General features: G+C 48.3%; 1 long non-coding RNA gene across 2 annotated transcripts; it reads right to left on the reverse strand.

Annotated features, from left to right (window-relative positions):
- Window positions 1-1,217: 1,217 nt before the first annotated feature.
- Window positions 1,218-17,307, reverse strand: LOC139079625 (uncharacterized). 2 transcript variants are annotated; one of them, XR_011533390.1, is made up of 3 exons: window positions 17,198-17,285; window positions 11,206-11,380; window positions 1,218-1,494 (listed from the first exon to the last, which is right to left on the reverse strand). It is a non-coding gene; the product is annotated as an uncharacterized lncRNA (long non-coding RNA). The 2 variants fall into 2 exon arrangements; XR_011533389.1 differs by lacking the exon at window positions 11,206-11,380 and adding an exon at window positions 15,453-15,707 and having other exon boundaries at window positions 1,221-1,494; window positions 17,198-17,307.
- Between the last annotated feature and the right edge of the window lie 64 nt (window positions 17,308-17,371).

Here is a 17,371-nt window from a genome sequence, read left to right on the forward strand (position 1 = left end):
TCCCAAGCTCCTAAAACAGTACTTAGCACATAGCAGATGGTCAATAAATACTGAATGAATGAATGAATGGGGCAATCCAAGGTCATAGCAAGTGAGGGGTGCAGTGTTTTCATCAGGTCCTGCCACTGCTCTTAGAGCTTTTCTGTGATGTCCTCTGGGGCTGCCTAGGCTCTCAATGGGACCATCTGTGATCCCCCAGCCATTGTGGGGTTGACTCAACGCAAAATTATGAGATCTCAATTTTGTCGTTGTTACTTCTGACTTCTCCTTTTCTCTCCTTCCCCAACCCCAAAGCCGCCCTTCACCCTAATGTGCTTCCCCCATGTGGCAAACATTCCCCTCTTGTGTGGCAGAGGCAGGGCGCTGTGGCACAAAGAGCACCAAGCAGGAGTCCTTAGAAAAGCCACTTCCCTCTCTGGGTCTGTTCCCACCTCTGTGACTCCCACGATCTCTGAGACTCTTGGTGGCTCCCATATCATCCATCAGTCTCTTTATATCATCACCCCGGGAATCTAGGTTGAGATCATGGCCTTTTCTCTGATGGAAGAATGTGTGGCTTTTTCCCATGGGGAATAGAGAAGAAAAGTATTTTCAGGTCTGAGGTTGTTCAGTCTGGGAACTAAAAAAAACTGGGTTTAAACTTAAAGCTGCCACGCCCTAGTAGCTCGAGGACCCTGGCAATTTGCTTCAGTTTTCTGAGTTTCAGTTTTCTCCACTGTGAAACAGGTTGAGTAATATCTTCTTCAGAGGTTTGTGGGAAGAGTAAATTAAAAGATGCACGCAGAGCACTTTGCATGTTACCCGGCTCATCAAAAGTGTTCCAAAAATAGTGGCTGTTATGAGCTTCTGAGCCCCGAGTGGATTCCTGCAGGTACAGATGGGTGGGGGGCAGCGGGAGGAGGGAGTATTTCTGGACTCCTCTCTGCGCAGCAGGTGTGGACCTGGGTGCTGCGTGCAGCTGTTGCAGACCTGGTTCCACGGGTTGAGGCTGTGCCTATTTTGCAGACACCAGTTCCTGATGTCTAGATAGGGCTCCAGGGCCCTTATCTCCCCATCTCAGAGACTGAGCCCAGAAGTTTGAGTCACAGAAAGCACTGGAAGGTCCCTGGGAAAGCCATCTGGGCCAGGAGGACAGAGAAGATGTTTCCCCATATGTTTAGTTTATTGAAATATTGTGCTTGTCATTTATAGCTACAAAACAAATAACTCCTAAAACATAATGGCTTAAAACAACAAACATTTATTATCTCACACGGTTTCTGAGAGTCTGGAATCAGGAGGCTGCTTAGCTGGGTGGCCCGCTTCAGGGTCTCACAGGAGTTTGTAGTCAGGAAGTCAGCCAAGGCTGTAGACACGTGAAGGCTGTAACTGGGGCTGAAGGGTCCGCTCACAGCAAGCTCACTCACACAGCTGTTGGCAGGAGGATTCAGTTCCTTGCCACGTTGACTTCTCCACAGGGATGCTCAAGACATGGCCTCCTCTAGAACAAGCCATCTGAGAAAGAGAGAGGGAGACCAAAATGGAACCACAGCATCTTTCATAACCTAATCTTAGAAGTGACACACCATCACTTCCATCAAATTCTATTGGCCGCACAGACCCACCCGATACAATATGGGAGCGGGGATTACACAGAGGCCTGCACACCAGGAGGCAGGGGTCACTGGAGGCTATTTTGAATGCTGCCCAGCTCAGGTGTAATTTACATATGATGAAATCCACAGATCTTAGGAGTACAGTTTGATCAGTTTCAACAATCGGATATTCTCGGGTAACCCACACTCCTACCAAGGTTTAGAACATTTCCATCACCTCAGGACATTCCTCATCCTCAGAACATTCCTTAGAACACCCATCACCTCATGCCACTTCCCGGTCATTCCTCCATCACCCCAAGCAACTGGTAATCTTATTTCTACCTGTAGATAACTCACAGTCTTACCTGGTCTGGAACGCCATAAAAATGGAATCACACAGTCTGTACTCTTGTGTCTGGCTTCTTTTGTTCTTCATGATGCTTATGAAGTTCCTCTGTGCTGTTGTGGGTATTAACGGTTTGTCCCTTTTTATTGTTGAGTTAGCCCCTCTCACCTTTGCGTAATTCTTACCCATATTCCATGCACCCTGTAACCCGACATCTGGCAGTTAACTCCTCATGTTTCTCCTTCTATAAGACTGTGACCTGCGCGAGGGCAGAGACTGTATCTCATTTATTTCTGGGTCCCCAACATGAGCTCAGTGCCTGGCAGGCAGCAGCTGCTGGGAGCTGGGAAGTGCGGCGTGATGGGAAGTCGGGGTCGGCAGGGAGTGGAGGGGCAGAGCAGGCTGGACACTGTCCGGAGACCTGTTCAATGGGGCCAGAAATCATGCCAAGACCCAGCATCGACAGGCCCCATGAGCTCAGAGAGATTGACAGCCAGAGGTTCCAGGATAGAGAGGGGGTTCCAGTCCAACAAACACAGAGGGGAAGTGAGTCCAGGGCTGTCACCCTGGAGGTCACCCTCTGGCCACTGAAAAACTCGCTGACTAGGGACAGGCCTGAAACGAAAGTAAAACGAGTCCTTCTGCTCTTGTTTCTCCTCCCCTTTCACCCAAACAGTACACCTGAGAACTAGCCCCAACCCTCAGGCAGGGGTTTACAGCCCTGGCCTCACTTGAGTACCTCCTTCCATCTCCCTTACTCCTCACACCAGCCTCACCCTTGGCCGGAGCCCTGAGGAGACCAGGGCTAAGTCTCGAACACCAGTGGGCTTTCTGGAATCCCAGGACCCCTAGAGCATGGACCTAAGGGTCAGAGCTGGTGCCGAGTTCCTGGTCTACCACCTTCTGATTGTGTGACCTTGGTCAGATTACTTCCTCCTCTGTAAAATGGGATCATAATTCCTAGCTGGTAGGGTGAGCGCAGGACTGACTGAGGTTAAGTGCTGGGTGCAGTGGCTGGCAGAGAAAGGATGGTGTGACTTAGTTTTTCGAGGTGCCAGGTATGACTTTGCCCATTTAGTCAGAAAGGTACAATTAGCACCAGAATCCAGAGCAGAGAACAAAAGGCACCGAGTACTTCACCTTCCCTTCCCTCAGGGCTTGATAGGAAGTACCGTGCCAGCAGAACCAGCTCCACTGTCAGGGCTCAGGGGGTGTCCCCCACGGAAAGAAGCCACCTGTCCCTCTCTCCCCGAGGGGCAGAGCAGGGGCCAATGGATTAGTTCCTCTCTCTGAGGCAGGGCAGGTGTGTCCACCTGGATTTTGCCAAGATGGCCACCATAGTATCTCCCATCCCACTTGTTCTTCTGCAATGTGACCTTATCACTGCTCCATCCAGAGGACCTGTGAAATCCCCTGCCCTCGAATCTAGGCTGGCCTTGGTGACTCGCTTGTAACAATCGAATGCCGCAGAAGATACCCCGCATGACTTCCTCAGGAGAGGCCACAAGGAAGCTTGCAACTCCTTCCTCGGTGTACTGGAAAGCTCACTTGATGGACTCTCCCTCTCTTGAGACACTCCCTCCCAGAGAAGTCTTTACCGGGTACTTTACCGGGAGAAGCCAAGCCACATGGTCAGGCCACATGTAGGCCCTCCAGGTGACAGTGCCAGCTGAGCCTTCCAGTCATTGCAGCTCAGGCACCAGCCACATGTGTGAAGTAGTGTCCACGTGATTCCAGCCTCCAGCCATTCGAGTTTTCCCACGTAGGGCCCAGGAATCATAGAGCAGCCTATTAGCCATCTATCGCTGCGTAACAAATTACCTCAAAATGTCACAGCTTAAAGCAACAAACATTTATCATCTTAAACAGTTTCTAACGGTCAGGAATTCAAGAGCAGCATATCTGGGTGTTTCTGACTCGGAGTCTCACAGGAAGTTGCAGTCAAGCTGTTGGCCAGGGCTGTAGTCAACCAAGACTTTCTCTAGGGCTAGAGGATCCACTTCCAAGCTCATTCACACGGCCGTGGGCAGGAAGCCTCAGTTCCTCTCCAGATGGGCCTCTCCGTATACGAGTGTCCTCAGGACATGGCAGCTGCCTCCCCAAGAGTGAGTGGTCCCAGAGAAGCAGAAGCCACAATATCTTTTATAAGCTCGACTCCAAAGTGAGATACTATCACTTCTGCCAGATTCTATTGGCCAGACAGACCAACCCTGATGCAAAGTGGGAGGGGACGACACAAGAGCATGAACACGAGGAGGCAGGGGTCATTGGGAGCCATGTTGGGGGCTGCCTACCGCAAGCAGAGTCCAGTCGTCCCCCCTGGGCCCTGTCAAATTCCCGACCCACAAAACCCATGAGCATCATAGAGCAGTGGCTGTTTTATGCTGTGAAGTTTGGGGTGGTCTGTTACACAGCTTTAGATAACCAGAGCAGAACTGAGTTATTCATCCAGTTGGGGTGCCACCAGGGGGCGTCTGACCTCTCATTCCCGGTTGATACCAGCTGAGCCACTGCGCTTGCTGACCTGCCCTGGTACTACTGAAAAAGGAGAAAGGGCACTGGAGAGAGAAGGCCGAGGATGTGACCAGGTGGAGAATGGGCAAGAAGAGGAAGAAAGACTAATTCTGCAATGTCCACAGGCCCCGAGTTTGGGGCTGCAGAGGGTAGAAGGGATGGGGGCAGCAGGCCTGCCTGCGGCCACCAGCAGAAGGAGAGCTGTTTGGCATCGAGCCTTTTGTCAGTACGGCCTGTGAGTGATAACGTCTACAGATAACGAGCTGAGCAGCTGTGATGACCAAGAGGAGAGGAACACAGCCATCTCACAAGCTGTAAAGAAGGGATCAGCCAAGGGCCAGGGGACACCTCCAGAGACAAGGCATTTTTCTGCCTCTTGTTCCTCCCTACCAGAGGGCAAGGAAGAGAGGGCAGACGATGCCCATCCTCCCGCCACAAGTCCTGCCTCCTAGGACTTTGAATCCAGTAGGAGATTGACCTTTGAAAATAGAAAGAGCTTAAAAAAAAAGCCAAAATTGTCCCTTTTGAAACAACATGGATAGACCTTGAGGGTATTATGTTAAGTGAAATATGCCAGACAGAGAAAGACAAACACAGTGTGATCATTCATATGTGCAAGACAAACAAACACATGGATAAAGAGAGCAGATTAGTGGTTACCAGAGGGCAAGAGGGTGGGCAAGTGGGCACAAATGTATGGTGGCAGATAAAAACTAGCCTATTGGTGGTGAGCACGATGCAGTCTATACGGAAACTGACACAGAATAATGTGCACCTGAAATTACACACTGTTATAAACCAGTATGACCTCAATAAAATAAAAAAATTAAAACAAAATAAAGAAAAGAAAATGGAAAGACCAAGTTAATGCCTGAAACAAGAGACTGCATTAATAACTAAAAATGACTGAAAGTTTTGACACCAGCTAGAGATGTCATTGAGGGAATCAAGTGTCCATCAGGAAGGGGGTAATGTCAGATTACAGTTGGTATAAGTTGCTTTTTTTTTAACAGTATGATATTAACCTTTAAATATGAATATTCCTCAATCAAGCTAGTTCCAGGAGCCATTATTATTATTGTCTTTGACTCCTCCTGTTTCACCTCATTAATTCACTCACTCACTCTCTCCTCTTCCACCTCATATATTCACTCACCAATAAGCACTCATTGTATGCCAGGCTCTGTGCTACGCACAACACAATGGTAAGTACAGTAAATTAGAAGTATAGTCAATTGGCCACAGTGACCTGTCCATTCAACTTCTAAATATCTCCTAAGACTTTGTCCACTTCCCCACCCGAGATGTCTCTGCCTTGGTTCAGAGCCCAGTAGCTCTCATTTGAATTATTTCCTTGCCTCTGATCTCTTACCTCTAGTCCCTTCTCCACCCTTCCCAAGAAAGATCTTTCCAAAAGACAAATAGGTTTGTCACTCCCTGTTGAAGACGGCTAGTTGCCCCCCAGCATCCATCCTTCCTTTACTAATAGAACCTCTGCCTTTTAGCTAAGCACATTTCTGGCCAGACTAGAAACTATATTTCCCAGCACCCTGGCTATTAGTGAGAGCCATGTGACTAAATTCTGGGCAGTGCAATGTGAATGAAAGTGATATGTGCAGGTCTAGGTTATGCCTTTAAAGGGCAGGGGTGTGTCCTCCATGCCCCCTTTACTCCTCCCTGCTGGATAAAATGCAGAAGTGATAGTAGGAGCTGGAACTGCCCTCTTGGAACACAAGAAGGAAGTGTCTGTTGAAGACGTCAAGGAATGAGCCAGAAGGAGCCAGGGTCCTTCTGATTGTGATGACTGTGGAGCTGCCAGGCCCACTCTGGCTTTGCCTACCCAGGTTTTGACATAAGCAAGAAGTAAACTTCTATCTTGTTTAAGCCATTGTTATTTTGGGGGGTCTTTGTTATAGTAGTTGAGCCTGTTCCCTAGCTAATAAACACCAAAACTCAAAACTCTTCTCATAGCTCCTACCATCTTCAGGTTAAGTCCAAATACCTAAACCCAGTACCTAGGACCCTTCAAGAAATAGCCCCTGTCAGCCTAGTCTGTCACCTTATCCCTTCCTTCTCTTTAGTTTCAACTGTATGCTTTAGTCATACCAAACTACTTACACTTACCAAATGCAATAAGCTGATTCATGCTTCCAGGCCTTTGCTTAAACTATTTCCTCTGCCTGGAATGCCCTTCCTTCTTCTTCTTCGCTGCCTCCCTTCTACTCATCCTTCAGGATTCAGTTCTGGAGTCACATCCTCATAAAGTTATCCCAAAATGCCCTTCTCCCCCTGCCCCAGATTAGGTTACCTGCCCCTGCTACGTGCTCCCTTAGCATTCTGTGTCTATTTCTCTCATATCTGTTAGACTATAACTTCAGGAGGGCAGAATAGTTCCAGTCTGGTTTACACTAAACACCCAGTTTCTTGTATATCAGGAGCGCTCAATAAATGTGCACCAGATGAATGAATAACTAAATTAACCAACCGACCTCATTTATCACACTGGGTCGTCGCCCTCTGCTCACTCGTCTGTCTGACGTCTGAGTTCCCTGACACAGGGACCACAGAGTCTGACTGCCAGGCATCTTAGGTGCTCAATAAATGTTGTTCTAGGAGCATTTGCACCCCAGTGCCCTCTGGTCTGCATCATCACTTTCCGGTGGAACTTCTGGTTCATTCCACAAGGATTTCGTCACAGGCAGCATCCAAAGCGCGGCACTTCCCAACTGAGTGCATATTTATTGCTGTTAACATCATAAGCCTTTCCTTGGAAGGCTGGCGGTGTGTATGGAAATCAGCTTTTGGTCACAATGACCTCAAAACAGAGGCTGAAAAGCTCTGCTTGTTCAGGTGGCTTGAGCTTAGCCAATTCTTTAGAAAACCACATCTCAGCGTTGTGGTTTGTGTGGCAAAGGGACAGGAAGCATGTTACAGACACTGGGAAGTGGGTGCCAGGTCAGGTGGGATTGTGAAGTGCGAGAAGGGCACGGAGGAAGGGGTGCACTCTGGCAGGTGGGAGGCGCGGTTGGTCTGTGGAGGTAATTGGCACTCAATAGCCACAGTCTTGGCCCACTTGGCAAAAGCCTCCTGTCCAGCCCCTTTATTCCGACTCCAGTGAGGGACAGTCAGTTAGGATGGGCTAGGTTTTGCTACAGTAAGAAACAACCAGGGAAGTCTCAGTAGCTTAAGACAACAAAACAAATTCCTCACTCGTACTGGATGCTCATTTGAACCAACTAGGGGTCTCTCTTCAAAGCAGCCTCTCAGAGACCCAGGGCGATGAAGGCTCCACCTCAACACGGGCTTCCATGACTGCAGAGGCAGGAAAGAGAGCGTATGAATCCTGAGCTGGCTCTCCAAAGCTTCTGCCCTGAAGAGGCATGCATGTCACTTCTGCTCACATTACATCAGCCAAAGCAAGTCATATGCTCTTGCCTAAGTCCAACAGGGAAGGGCTAGGTAATAGGGAGGAACATCAAATATTTGTGAAAAACAGTAATCTACCACAAAAGAAAATGCTGGGCGGTGGGAGCTTTCATGAACTGTATGATTTCAGGTGAGCCAGTTAACCATGCTGGGACTCAGTTTTCCCATTCTTATTATTAAATAATAATTCTTCTTGTTAAATAAGAACAGTAGTTGCTCTGACAAAGCAAGAGTATTGTGATGACAGTGAGATTGTATGCGGAGAGCTGAATACAGGGCCTGGTATAAATACTTGCTCAATAAATGGTAACTTTTTCAAACTAAATTATGGATAACCGTGATTGCCAAAAGGCAAGATGGAAATGGAGCCCCGTGGCCATTTCCTTCACTGAGGCTGGAACAGGGAGAACCCCAGAGCTGCCATTTCTCTCCCTCTTTCTCTCTCATACAGGCAGCAGCGGGGTTCAGGGACTGCTGCCCTGGCCTAAGAAGGCCTGGGGTTCTATTTGGCCTCTGTGGACACCAGCAGGCCAAATCGGCCTCTTGGCCTGCTTTGGTTCTTGACAGCCAAGGCCAATGTAGCCTATGAAACAGGGCCGTGAATGTGGCCAGCCAGGCTCTCTGACGGTCAGCATTGGATTTGGAGGTGCAGGGAGAGAGCTCAGGCAGACGGAAGCCTGGCCCTCCTACACCTGAGAAATTGACTCTGAGATGTGTATTTTGCACCAGTTACTTACACCTTAAGAGCAGGCAGGCAAGTAACTGGCTCCTATCTGAGCAGTAAGGAGGAACCAGGAGGGAACCAGACTCCCCAGAATGGGAGGTGGGAGCTTATTGCACCCAGCAGAACCCTCTTTCCGTAGGGCAGCAGCCCCTCACATCTCAGCGTGCAACTTTGGCAGGGCTGAGCCACCTGTCCCTCCATCTGGAGCATGCGTATTGTCTCCCACTTGGTGGACTCCAAATAGATGAGTTTCCGTACCCAGGGCCATTACAGACAGTTGGCATTCTTTAATTCTGCTGATGTTGCTCAGTTAATCACATCACTATTGTGATGGGATACCCAAGCCATGTCAAAAGTTTGCATTCTAGAGCAATTCCTCTGGGGGCAATGTGGAGGAGAAGCTAGCCAGGGAGTGGTTGCTATAATCCTGCTGAGGAAGGGTAGCGTGAGCCGGGATGTCCCCAGCAGGAGGGATGGAAAGAGGGAGGTAGACATGAGAGGTGTTAAGGAGATAGGAAGAATGAGTGGAACGTGCTGACCACTTGGACGTGGGGGAGGTGAGGAGGGAAAGGAAAGTCAGGCTGACTCCTAGGACTGATCTAGGAAAGAATTTTAAAATTTGGCACCAAAAGTAACTTGAACCAAAATCTGACCTGAAAGACATTCTGGTTTGGAAGATACAGGACTCTATAATCTTTATATATCTATGGTATATTTACTGCAGAAATATTAGCATATTTTGTCACATGGGGCTGCCCCGTATCACCTGTGTCTAAAGTCTAAAAGAATTCCAAATTCTGAGTCACATCTGCTTTTAGAACAGTAGTAGCAGCAGCTAACCATTGCACCAGGCTCCTCCCAAGAGGGTGTAAGAGGATGCCCTTGTTCCCATTTGCTTTCCAGTCATCAGTCTACAGAGGTCCCAGCTGAGAACTCCTTGAACCCGCCTCAGGGCCCCTGCTAGTCCACCAGACACCCGTGCCCACTGCCCCCTAACCCACACTGGGCAACAACACATTCTGCTGCTCCCTGCAGCACACTGGGTCATGAGGGGAGACATGGGGGTGTCTTGGATCCTTGGCCTTGCCCTATATCCTGGGGTAAGGGTGGGGCTCTGAGATCCTGTGATTTCTTGGGCCCTCCCCACTGCTCTCCTGCCCCCAGAAAAGTAACAGATCCTCTTCTGCTCTAGGATTTCCCACACCCGCCTGGGAAACCTGGCATTGTCACTCCCTATGCCACCCACCCTCAGAGTAGGGAGGGGCAAGCCCCGTGCCCCCTTCTCAGTGACCCATAGTAGCTCAGCTCTCTGCCTTCCCTCAGACTCTCTTCTCCTCTCTAGGCAAAGGTGTCTAGTTTCTGGCAGTGGAGAACCGACTGTTTCTTTTATTTTTCTTTTCATTGGGCTAGGACCTCAGCTTTTAGAACCCTCAAATGGACTCTTTCTCTTTCATTCTTGGCCTTCTCTAGCGTCATCCCTGGCCTGAAGCATGAAGGTAGAAAAACCATAGTTGCAGAAAGAGATCGGTTACTATCAAAAATGACATCCAGGCCCACCGATAAACACGCTGCCTCTTTCAAGAAGACACCTTGCCTTCCACTTGGCTACCCCTCAGGTTACCAGCTTGCCGGTCTCCCTCCTTCCCCAGGACAGCCTCAAGAATGAGGGATCTCAGCTCACAACCTTGCCCACCTCAATCAACCCCCCCACCCCAGCCTCCATCTGAAACTGCTCCCTTGTTAAAGGTCATGGACAAACTTGAGGCCAACTCAAGAGGCTTTTCTCAGTTCTCATCTTGGACTCCTTCATGAAGGCAGATTGCATTATTGCTCACAAATATTCGCTGCCCCTCCTACTGAGGCCCTCCCAGTGGGAGAAGTGTATCCCATTGGTTGCAGTTTGGCCATGAGACTTGCTTTGGCAAGTAGCATGGGACATGTGGCACTTCCATGACCTGCGACATTTCTGGGCAGAAGCTTTAAGGACTAACATCATTGTCCTTTTCCAGTGCTGTGCTAGTAAATGTTTAACAACTGGCTCTCTAAGGGGCAAAAAGTATCTGCCAATTTCCATAGTATAAATCCTCCCACCGTGACTGATTTCAAGCTATCAATGTGACATCATTGAGCGTGGAGCTGGGCAGAGTTGTGCACTATTGGCTCTCACTAGTGTAAGCCAACTCCACGCACCTGTGTATCATTTCCTTCTCCCTTGAGAGCAACGCTGTTCTAGACAGGGGCTGCCCCTTCAGCCAGCATCCCCGACAAACAGCAGGACCATAGCTGACCTGCAGCTGACATGTAACGTTTTCTGTAAGCTGATATTTTGGGTTTATGTCACTGCAGCATAACTTAGCTGAAGCTGACTAACATACTTCCTGAAACTCTTTGACTTTGGTACTACCCCTCCTTATGATTTCAATCAACAAACATTGATCAGTGCCCACTACATACGAGAGACAATGAGGCACAGTGGTTAACAGTACGGGCTGGAGAGCCAGACCACCTGCATCTGTACCCAGCTCTGACATTTACTAGCCATAACCCTGGGCAAATTACTTAACCTGTCAGTTCTTCCATTTCTTCATCTGTAAAATGGGACTAATAATAGCACCTACCTCCTCAAGTTGTCATGCAGATTAAATGATTTACTATGTGTAAAGCATTGAGCGCCATGCCTGGTGCTTCACCATCAAATGCCAGCTTTCATTATGACCACTAGCTGCCAGGCCCCATGCTAGCGGCAGAAGATCCAGTCAAGGTCTCCCCGCTCTCGGAGAGTTCACTCACAGTCTGGGGCAGGAGACAGATATAAAAGCAGAAAATCACAATAAATCATGACCAGTGCAAGAAAAGAAGGGCGTGGTGTGGGAGCCAGAGCATTAGGACACCTAACTCAGAGTGAGGCTGTGGGTCGAGCACCGAGGAAGACTTCACAGAGAAGGAGATATTTAAACTGGACTTTAGGGGCCGGCTCCGTGGCCAAGTGGTTAAGTTCACGCGCTCCGCCACGGCAGCCCAGGATTCGGATCCTGGGCGCGGACATGGCACTGCTTGTCAGGCCACGTTGAGGCGGCATCCCACATCCCACAACTAGAAGGACGTGCAACTAAGATATACAACTGTGTGGGTGGCGGGGGTTGGGGAGATAAAAGCAGAAAAAAAAAAAAGATTGGCAACAGTTGTTAGCCCAGGTGCCAATCTTTGGGGAAAAAAAGGAAGATTGGCAACAGTTGTTAGCCCAGGTGCCAATCATTAAAAAAAATAAAAAAAGCAAAAAACTGGACTTTAAAGGATGAGTGGGAGTTTTCCAGATGAAGAAGGGAATGGTGAGTAGAATGAAATTTCAAATTTTCCTCTTAACTCTTTTTTTTTTGAGGAAGATTAGCCCTGAGCTAACATCTGCCACCAATCTTCCTCTTTTTGCTGAGGAAGACTGGCCCTGAGCTAACGTCCGTGCCCATTTTCCTCTACTTTGTGTGTGGGACGCCTGCCACAGCATGGCTTGGCAAGCGGTGTGTAGGTCTGCACCCAGGATCTGAACCGGCAAACCCCGGGCCACCAAAGTGGAACGTGCAAACTTAACTGCTGCACCACTGGGCTGGCCCCTCCTCTTAACTCTTTAATCATTCTCTGACTCCTTTGCTGGCACATCTTCCCCCTCAAGTGCTGGTTCCCCACATTTAGTCTTCATTCTCCTACTCTCTACCCTCTCCTAGGACAAACTCATCGGCCATGGTTTTGACGCAGGTAGTAATAGTTAACACTTACTGAGTGCTTACTGTGAGTAAGGCGCTATGCGAAATACTTCATGCCCATTATCTAATCTGATATTCACTATGATCCTGTGAGACCGGTGTCATCATCCTCACTTTGCAAAGAGAAACTGAGGCCCAGAGGGGTTAGGTGACTTGCAGTGTCACAGGGGTACTTTCAGCGGCAGGTACCAGAATACCCAAATAAATGTGGATTGAAGAGCAGGGGTTTATCTCCCATCACAAGAAGTCTAGAGGAAGGTGATACCCAGGTTGTTTCAGTCAGCAGCTCAGTGATGTCAGACTCTGGGTCAGCTTCTCTCTGAGTCTCTTGGCTCTCCCCTCATGGTCCCAAGATGGCTGCTAGACTAAGCGTTGCATCCTCCTTCAACATTCAAAGGCAGGCAGGAAGGAAGCTTTTCCTCCTGGGCATCTCTCCTTTTACTGGAGGGGAAAGCCTTCCCTGGAAGCACCCGGAAAACTCCCCATAGGTCCCTCCCTCCTTGCCCTCTTCTTTCTTCCGTTGTCCTCTCAAGTTATAACTCCAGCCGGGCTGACCCTCTCTCAGCTCTGTACCAGTCAGGGTTCTCAGTGGCTAACCTAAACAGTGAAGGAATTTACTGAATAATATGGGGTGCTCATGAATTCCAAACATGGATGGGAACCAAAAGCAATTAGTCTAGGAACACAAGCAAAGCCACGGCACAGGAAACGCCTGGTTGGACAGCCACTGCCGGCCATTGGCACCCACTGCTGCTGGACTCTCCCCTCCTCTCCGAAAACAGGCTGTGCTACTTCGCTTCTCTCCCTCAAAGGTCAAAGTCCTGGGCAGGAAGGTCCCACTAGTTGGGCCTGGTCATGTGCTCCCTTCCCAGTTGCCAGGAAGGCAGGCAAGATTCCGCCCTTTCAGCTCCTGTGGGATGAGACAGGGCTGTTTCCCGCAAGCCCTTGGCAGTATAGAATTTCCACGACATCAGAGAGGCATCCCTCTACTGAGTACCACAGTTCCCCTCAACTTGTCGTAGTCTCTCTTGCCTCCAGGCCTTTGCACGCCCTGTTCTCTTTGTCCCCTTGCTCTTTGCTAGGCAATTCCTTCTCATCTTTGAGGTTTCATCTCTCTTAGATGTCACTGCCCCTCAAATCCAGGCTAGGTGCCCCTCCATTGTATTTCCACCACAGCCTGTACCTTCCCCAGCTCAGCCTCCATCACTGTACTGAAACCGCCATCTTACTTGCCTTTTTCCCCACTTGACTGCAAGTTCTATCATGGTGGATACCCTGCCTTCTCTCTTCACCACTAGATCCCTAACACCAAGCACAATACCGGGAACATAGTATGTGCTTACTGAATGTATATTGAATGAATCAATTAAAGAACGAGTGAGATGAATATTGATGGCACCACCATCCCCCTGCTCACCTTGCCCCAAGACTTGGACATTTTTATCCCCATCTGGTCTGTTGTCAGGTCCCATTAATTCTACCTCCATAGTCCGGTCCCTCATTACCTTTCTCCAGGACATTTGCAATAGCTCCCTGCAGTGGACATCTGTCGTTTCTCCATGCCCAATAGCTCTTCCCTTCTTATTTTGGAAACTGTCATCATTCGCTTTTGGGGAACTACTTTTCCCATTCCTTGCAGAGTGAGGGAACTGTGGATCAAGGTACTCTCCACTTTTGCCAGGAGGTGAACATGAGATCCAAGCCAAGCCAGGACTCCGAATCTTGAGTAGAATTACATAGATACAGAAAACAGTTGAGCTGAGTCAGTCCAATCACAGCATCCATGAGAAATTGTTGGGTTTTGGAGTATCCTCACCCAAGTTTAGAACCAAATGAGAGAGAGCTACAGAAGTAGGGCAGAGGGAGATCAAAATACCACCTTTAATACTGACGAAGCTGATAGAGATGTACTTTCAGGTCTGAAAGACAAGTGGGCTTACTACTCCTGAACCCCCAAATTAATCTTCTCCACTAAGTGGCAGGCAGTGTTGGAAAATCATAGTCTTCCCTGCGAAGGTCAGACTCTGGGAAATTTAGAGCGTGGAGGAAGAGAGCAAAAAAAACATGGCTCTTGTGGACAGGCAGATCTGAAACAGAAAGAGGGAGGAAGAGCTGTGTTGACCTCCATTCACTCTCCCTAAACTCCCCCATCAGATAAGTCTCTCCTCCTCCTTTGGGGAGGACCGATGAGTGAGGGGTAAATCAAGAAGCAAGAGTATTGCTCTAAAAGAGGTCCCTCCACGTGGAAAAAGCCAGAGAAGGGACCAAATATTCCCCTCAGCCCTGTCCACTTGCTTCTGACATCTGGATTACTCTAAGCAGCTCTGGCTCTTATCTTTCCCGAGGCTGCTCGTTGTACAACTGTGTCCTCCCAATGAATTCCTTTCTCACTTACTGTAGCCAGAGTCTGTTTCTGTTGCTTACGTCCAGAGAACATGTGTTAGTTTCTACTGCTGCTGTAACAAATTATCACCAATTTGGTGGCTTAGAGCAGCATAAATCTATTAGCTCACAATTCTGGAGGTCAGAAGTCCAAATGATTCTTGTGGGGCTAAAATCAAGATGTCAGCAGGAGGTGTGTTCCTTCTGGAAGCTCTAAGGGAGAATCTCTTTCCTTGCTTTTCCAGCTTCAGAGGCCGCCATCATTTCTTGACTTGTGGTCCCCAGTCAGCAATCACACCACTCTGACCTCTGCTTGTGTCATCGCGTCTCCTTCTCTGGCTCTCCTGCCTCCCTCTCACCCTTATGAGGACATTTGTGATTATAACGGGCCCATCCAGATAATCCAGGATAATCTGTCCATCTCACAATCCTTAACTTAATCACATCTGCAAAGTCCCTTTTGCCATGTAAGGGAACATGGTCACAAGTTCCAGGGATGTGGACATCTTTGGGGGCAGGGGGAGGGGAATTATTCTGCCTGCAACCAAACACTGGCAGAAATAGTTCCTAGCTTGTCTGTAGTCATCTCTTTCTCTCCTCTCCAGTGTGTCCTGCAAGCAATCTTTATAAAATGTGCATCTGGTCATGACTGTCCTTCCTAAGAAACTTCCAGAATCCCCAAAGCCCAAGGAACAAAATCCACAGCACACCCTACTCTCTCTCACCTCTGATGGTTTGCTCTGAAATGTCCTGGCTGAAAAGTACCCTATCCCAAAGCCAAATGCTCTGTATCCTTCAAGGACCTTCTCTTTCACAGACACCTCCATGATCCCTCTAGCTGGAACCAGCCGCACTGTGAGTCCCACGCCTGCAGAAACTGCCTGTCTTGTCGCCCGGCAGTGCTGGGCACCAGCCAGTCAGACAGACCTGAGCTCAAATCTTCTCAGCCACAGGCTAACTTCTCTGTGCCTTAGTTTCCCCTATTTAAAAAAAAAAAAAAGCAGAAAATAAAGTACTTACCTCTTATACAGTTTGCTGCGAGAATTAAATGAGACAATGTATGTAAAGTGCTTAGCACAGTGCTGGCACCCAGTACCCAATAATAGGTAGATGGTAGCAGCTATTATTAAAAATTAGTAGTTAAGTGAATAAATGAATGAGGTATTCCCTCCTTCCCCTGGGCTGTCAATATCTCCTTTGTGGGCCTTAGTATGCCCCAAAAACTAGGACATTTAAGAAATTGAATGAATAAACTTTAGATTTTGTATATTTATATGTGGTCCTAGTTGTTTTCCTTCCCGGGGCGTCCATGCTTGGTCAGAATCACTGTAGGGACTGGTGGTAGAAGGAGAAGGCTTCTCCTATGGCCCTTGCCTGGTGCCCCGGGAACAGCAAACCTCGATAAACTCTGATCTTCTTGGATCAAAGCAAACTTTGGCCACATAGAGGCATCTGTCAGAGAAAATACTCTTGCTCCCCACCCTCACCCCCACCCCCACAAACCCCATGCTCTCTGGGGCACCAACTTGTCATCTCCAGTGTTAACTGTGACGCTGCTACTGTGTGACTTTAGGCTGGTCACTACATATCTTCCTGGAAAATAGGGGTGACCATCCCTCCTGCCTTCAAGGTCAGGCACCTTGTAGAACTCCAGTGTGGAGATGAGGAAGGAATGTTAACTTCTTCTATGAGGTAAAATAGAAGAGACCGAGCTGAAGGGATAGCAAATTCATTACCAGGACGGAGAAAATGAGTTGCTCTGAGCCTGTGGGGAAACATAATTCTTTCATAATCACACTCTCCACAAAAGGTCCAATGGGGCCGTTGGGGCAGGTCTTGCCAAGGACTCAGGGCTTGCTTCATAGGGGGTGTGGAGGAAACTTTCACACGCCAAAAAGCTGCAGAAACTATTTGCCTGTCCAAGAGACAGTCAGCTCTTTTGAGAAAAACTACCTTTTCCTGACTTAAAAGGTCATTTTCTTATTATAAAGTAATATCTGTTTATTACAGAATTCATCATAGAACTTTTTGAAATTATAAAAATGCACAGAGAAGGGGAGAAGTTCCTGTAGTCACACTATACAGAGATCATCACTTGAAACTATCAAACAAAATTGGGATTTTGTTGTAACTGTTTGGTGAATATTTTCCCACGTTATTAAAAATCTTAAACAATGGCAGGATACAAGTATAAAAGTTTGTTGCAATTTATTTAACCAATCTCTCATTGCTGAACATTTGGGATATTGCCTTAGTTTTTTGGTTGGTTTGTTTTGGGCTTTTTGGCTGTTATAAGTGCTACAATTAATATCTTTGTCACACAACTTTTTCAGCACACCCTTGATTATGTCCTTTGAATTCTTGCAAGTGGCATTGCTGGACCAAAGGATATTTGATACATATTGTCAATTTGCTTTCGAAGACTAATTTCACCCACTTACACTCCCGCGGGCAATTTCATAGGACTTACCGGAGTTTCCGGTGTCATCAACTGTCAAAGCCTAACTAGAACTCCCAGCGGGGCCTCTCCCCGGGCTCCACGTTTTCCCGCCCACTCCGCACACCCGCCGTGAGCCCCACCCACCTCGGTCCTTGATGGCCCGCCCCTTCCTTACTCCGGCACCAATTCTGTCCAATCAAAAGC

Source organism: Equus przewalskii, chromosome 2 (assembly GCF_037783145.1).
Source record: "Equus przewalskii isolate Varuska chromosome 2, EquPr2, whole genome shotgun sequence".
NCBI classification, from domain to species: Eukaryota; Metazoa; Chordata; class Mammalia; order Perissodactyla; family Equidae; genus Equus; species Equus przewalskii.